The sequence below is a fragment of the Hippopotamus amphibius genome, chromosome 14 (genome assembly GCF_030028045.1).
Source record: "Hippopotamus amphibius kiboko isolate mHipAmp2 chromosome 14, mHipAmp2.hap2, whole genome shotgun sequence".
Taxonomy (NCBI): Eukaryota; Metazoa; Chordata; class Mammalia; order Artiodactyla; family Hippopotamidae; genus Hippopotamus; species Hippopotamus amphibius.
In genome coordinates this window covers 56,342,400-56,348,765 of record NC_080199.1, presented here as the reverse complement: position 1 = coordinate 56,348,765, position 6,366 = coordinate 56,342,400, and positions in this window count along the sequence as shown.

Here is a 6,366-nt window from a genome sequence, read left to right as displayed (position 1 = left end):
ACGACAAATGTTTTTATACTTCTGCTATGCGAATCCATAAGCAATATATGCTATTTGAGTGTTTAAATTTTTACATAAATGGTACCCTGTGGTGTGTATATATTTGGCAATCTGCTTATTCTCATTCAACACTAAACCATCCAACATACTGATTGATGCATGTTTATACGATTCATCCAGTTGTATTAATAGACAACTTTATTTATACATTCTCCTACTTGTAAATGTCTCTATTTTTCATTAATACAATCTTGCAATACACATTTTTGTACTTATCTCTTTGTGCCCATATATATATACCTAGGAGTGGAATCATTGGGTCATAGACTGAGGTGTCTTCATCTAATGAGGTATTACCAAATAGGTCTCCAAGTGGTTGTACTGATTTACACTCCCATTTGCAGTGTGTACAAATTCCCATTTTCTTTTATCCTTGCCAAAACTTGTGTTATCATATGGCTTTGCCAATCTGAGGGGTCTAAAATGAGATCTCATTTCCCTGTGTTTGTCTGACTACAGTATTATTAGTATATTTTTAGATGTTTGTTGATATTGATTATTCTGAATTCCTTTGATGGAAATTGCCTGTTCCTACAAGTTGCCCATTTTTCCAATAGATTGTCTGCTTTTTGAAAATCATATTGCGTGAATTTATGCAGATGGCAAGGAATCATATGATGCTCAATACCACTAGTCATCAAATAAATTCAGAGTAAAGTCCCAATGAGACAACCTGACCTACTAGAACTTACCTATTAGAACTGCCTTAAAAACCGACAATACCAAGTATGATAAGGCTGTGAGCAACAGGTAAAAATACTCATTCACCAATGGTGGTAATGAAAATGGCACAGCAATTTGGAAAACAGTTTGGCAGTTTATTACAAAGCAGATATATAGGCTTATATCTACCATATGACCCAGCAATCCCATGGTGTTTACCTGAAGGAAAGGAAGATACATGTTCATATAAAAACCTATATACAATTTTTATGGTGGTTGTACTCATAATCACCCCAACCTGGCAACATCCCATGTCCTTCAACAGGGGAATGAATAAACAAACTGGTAAATTCGTATAGTGGAATCCTACTCAGCCATAAAATGGAAAAACTACTCATAAAAGCAATAAGATGGATGATCTCAAAATTTTTTACCCTAAGTGAAGGAAGCCAGACTCTAAAAGCTGTATACTTACAATTTCACTTAAATGACATTTTGGAAAAGGAAAAAATATATAGAGAAAATAGGTCAATGATTGTCAGGAGCTGAGACAGGGGGAAAGGGGTTGATTAGAAACATGTCTTACAGAACTTTTTTATAGGTGAAATAATTATTCTATACCTTAATCATAGAGCTGATTGTACAACTTCATGCATTTGTCAAAATTCATAGACCTGTACTGAAAAGGATGAGTTTTCTTGTTTGAGCATTATATCTCAATAAACCTGACTTTAAAAAATAAGTGATTTGTAAGCTATACGTATATATATTATATATGCATATATGATATGTGATTATATATCATATATACGTATGAGTACGTATGTAACAGATACTAATCCATGGTAGCTTTTATGTTTGAAAATATTTTTTCCAGTCCGTGGTCTATCTTTTAACTTTTATATGATGTTTATTATTGAACAGAATCTTAAGATTTTTATTTAGTCAAATTTTGAATCCTTTTTAAAAAATGGGCTATGCTTTTCATGCCTTACTTAAAATAGTCCCTAGTCCAACAACACAAAATATTCTCTAATATTTTCTCTTAAGAAGTTCAAAGTTTTGCTTTTTACATTTATGTTTTTTATTTATTAGAATTAATTTTGACTATGATGTAAGGAAGGGATCCAATTTTTTTCTTTTCCTTATGGATATGTAATAATTCCAGCACTATTTACTGAACAGCTTTTCCTCCCTCCTAGTTTTAAGCGTCAGCTTTCTTTCTTAAAGTCTAAGGAACATGCCTGACACTGCATTTTTCCACGTTCATATTTTGTCCTCTAAAATAACATGACATTCCACAAGCCAAAAATCTTGTCACTTCTGAGAGATGACATTGACAGCAAATCAAGTGTTTATTACACACTCTCGTTTAGAATAAAAACTCTAGAAAATAACTAGAACTCAAAGTCTCCCCTCCATGTTAGTTTTTTAAAATTCTTATCCGGTTAAAAAAAATAAAATATCCGTTTGTGCTCATAAAACATAAACAAACTAATAAGTATTCTAACAATGTATGTTGAGCATCCATGAAGTATAGAAGACTAATATAATACTGTGATTAAAAACAGATACATTTTCTAAACAATCTTGCAGACTAGATTCTTTAAACCAGCACATTCTAAAAGAAAGCTAATGCAAGCCATGCATGTAATTTTTTTCATGCATATAATTTAAATTTTTCTAGTAGCCACATTAAAAAGGCAAGGAGAAACATGAAAAACTAAATCCATAATATATTTTATTTAACCCAATATAGCCAAAGTATTATCATTTCAACATTTAGCCAATATAAGAATTATCATTGAGGCATTTTACATTCTTTTTTTCATCCTATGTAGCAAAATTTCATGTGTATATCTGAATTCAGACTAACCTCATTTCAAGTGTTCAATAGCCACATGTAGCTAGTGGCTACCATATTAGACAGTGAAGATTTGGGCCAGTCTTCCCTTTGTATATAACTAAAAATGCTGGATAAAATCTAAATGAAGACAAAAATCTAGAGAGTTAATCACTGAATCAGATTTTATCTGAGGGCATTTGCCAAAATGGCTAAATGAACTGGTATTTTCATGGCTCCCAGGATCTCAGGAGAAAGAGAGTCAAACCAGAAACCACCCTAGCTGGGAGTCTAACAGGAAATTCCACTCCTCCACCCCCACCATTAAGCTAAAGCACAAAAAGGCAGCCCCCTCAGTATCATTCAGGTGAGTCTGAAATTAATCCACCCATGGGCTGTGACTAGACCACCTCCAGGATGGGAAGCTGCCATTGACACATGTATTAGAATCTCGTGAATCAAAGAAAAAAAATCACAAAGTAAATTATTTTATTTTATTTTTTTATAACTTTTATTTACTTATTTATTTATTTGTTTGTTTGTTTGCTTATTTATTGGCTGTGTTGGGTCTTCTTTGCTGCACACGGGCTTTCTCTAGCTGTGGCAAGCGGGAGCTTCCCTTGTCGTGGAGCAAGGGCTCTAGGCACGTTGGCTTCAATAGTTGTGGCACATGGGCTCAATAGTTGTGGCTCATGGGCTCTAGAGCACAGGCTCAGTAGTTGTGGCGCACATGCTTAGTTGCTCTGTGGCATGTAGGATCTTCCTGGAGCAGGGATCGAACCTGTGTCCCCTACATTGGCAGGCGGATTCTTAACCACTGTGCCACCTAGGAAGTCCCATAAAGGAAATTATTATATGCTTGAAATTGAATAATAATGAGGCTGAGTGTTAGAAGTTGGGAGATGCGCAATACCTTCTCAGCAGCAGGCTCAGCCTTGCCGGGTCAGTCCTGAGCAGGGCACAGGCCTCTGCCCATTGGAGGGCTTATTATATGGAGTTAGTGTGAAATTGCAGGTCAGGTGTCTGCAGGACTTGCTCTCAAGTCAGAACATCCACAGAATTTTTCCACTGAACTCCATCTCTCTCCTGATTCCACCATGCTGGGTTGGTGGTCTGATTGGGATCCTGCCTGAGTTTCCTACCTGAGGTTAGAGACTTGTCCTGAGTCTCAGCCTACAGACCTCTCTTAAGTGATTGAACTTGTCCTTGAAGCTCTAGACAGGCAGATGACCATCTTGGACCCATACATGGCCTCCAAAAAAGGAAAAAGAAAAATCCTTGTGTGATGTAGCTAAAGTAGTACTTAAAGGAAAATTGATAATTTTTATACTTTTATTAATAAATAAAGAGGATATACTAAACATCCAACTCAAGAAGTAGAAAATCAAAGGAGAACCAACACAAAGAAAATAGGAGGAAAGAAAGCCATGACTAAATAGTTTTGCAGGTAAATCCACTGTATGTTCAAAGAACAGACAACTCTATTCTTACACAAATTCTTTCACAGAATAAAAAAGAAGAAATGTTCCCTCAACCCATTTTATGAGCTACGGCAACTTTGACTCTCAAACTAAACAAGGGCAGTGAAATATCACTTATGAACATATATGTAAGAGTTTTGTTTGTTTGTTTTGTTTTGTTTTGTTGGCCATATAGCATGTAGGATCTTAGTTCCCCAATCAGGGATCAAACCCTCACCCCTCCACTGGAAGAGTAGAGTCTTAACCAATGGACTACCAGGGAAGTCTAGATGTAAGAGTTTTAAACAAAACTTAAACAAGTAAGATATTCTCTTCACTCATTCAATAGACATTTTTTGAAGATCAGTTAGGAGCCAAGCTTTGTGCAATGTGATGAGGACAAGATGAATAATATATGCTCTTTGTTCTTAAGAAACAGCGAATTTAGTGGGAAGAGAGATGCATTGATAATTATAATGCAACATAATTCTTGTCAAAGTATGTAATGGGAACCAAATGTAATGGGAACAGAGATAAGAAATTCTAAGTTTGCCTTGACGAATTTTAGAAGGTCCCATTTGGAGATACCTTGAGCTGAGACTCTATGGATAAGCAGGAGCTTGACACGTAGAGAAGAGGTGGAGTTGGTAGTTGAGGTAGGGAGGAGAGTAGGGATGTAATTTAGGGTACCGTGTGTGTGTGTGCGTGTGTGTGTGTGTGTGTGTGTGTGGTATGTGTTGTATGTGGGGGCAGGGGAAATAATACAGACAAAGATGAGAAAAACACCACTTCAGAGGAGGGCGTGGAAGCTTTCCTTTCATTTAGACTCAATAATATACAAGGGAAATAAATGAGTTTAGTTAATACGTAAAATATTCTGTAAAGTGTTCAGAGAATGCATTATAAGTATGAGTAGATATAAAAATGAATATAAATTAATATTTAAGCTCACAGAGTTTACAATGAATTAACTCACTAAACTTAGTTTCAAACTTCCAATTTTTGCTTGAGCCTATTTTTACTCATTTTATTGTTTAAATGTATTGAAGTCCCTGTGTTAAGATAATTTCTATCTTGATGAAAATAGAGACAATTTCACTTTTAAATTTAAAAGTTACTTCTGGCCAAAAGAAGTAAACCATATTTCCAGGATTCTATAATTATTTTCAAATCAGCTGAAATGCTTTAATAATTTGATTTCCAGTTGAAATTGCATAGTTCATCAAATCATAATTAAGCTTATTAGAGGGTTACATATTAGTGTTTCTTGATGGTCGAAAAATTGTTATCATGGAGTAATGAGCTTTTAGACATTCATGCCTTTGGGCTGAACAATCTTTTATAGTAGTTGAGATGTTTAATATTCTTATTGTCAGTTTAATGGGCATTGGCTTCTATCCTTTAATTGGTTGTCACTTTTGCTGAATTTCTGCAGGGATATGTATTGAACAAATCATAAGAGGTAAGTTTTATGCTCTGTTGTAGATTTCTTCTTATTAATTTCCAACTTAGCTGCACTGTGGTTAAGAGTCCCTAGTTTGTATGACCTGGTTCTTTAAATTTGTTGACAATTGCTCAAAGCCCAGATCTTAGCCTTTTAAGCTCTAGTTTATTTTCTGTAAACTAGGGGCTGAGGTGAGTGGAGAGGTTGGATCAGATCAGTGATTTCTAACCCTGGTCAAAGGTAAGAGTCATCCAGGCAGGGAGACCAAAATGGTGCCCTGACCCCTTTCCCAGAGATTCTACTTCCATAGGTCCTGGACACTTTTTAACACGCTTTCCAGATGATTCTTGGGAAGTCAGCTGAGCGTTGAAAACTGTTGAACCAAGCCTTCCTTTTTAAACCTGTTGTCCTGTGGGCTGTGACCTATTAGTGCGGAGGCTGGGCTGCTGTCTGTACTTGTAAATAACAATCTATCGGAATACCGTCATGCCCATTATTTACATGTTGTCTGTGGCTGCTTTCCTGCTGCAGTGGCAGAGTTGAGTAGACCTGAAAGAGCCCACATGGTCCACAAATCCCCAAATATTTACTATCTGGCCCTTTATAGAAAAAGTTTGCTGACCCTTTCATTAGTGGGTTATAAAATAGTTTCAATAGGTTGCAATCAGTATTTTAAAAAACAAAATAAAAAAGAAAATATTAAAGCACATTGCATGTGCATACGTGTTGCTTTATTAAATTTGCTGATACGTAAACATATATGTTTATACATATATATGCATACACACATGTATATGTTTGTATATCCCAGGAAAAACTCATTGTGCGTAGCAGTCAAAAAAGCTTACAAAAACCTAAATGATATGATCTTTGCACCCTTCCCTTCGTGGACTTTC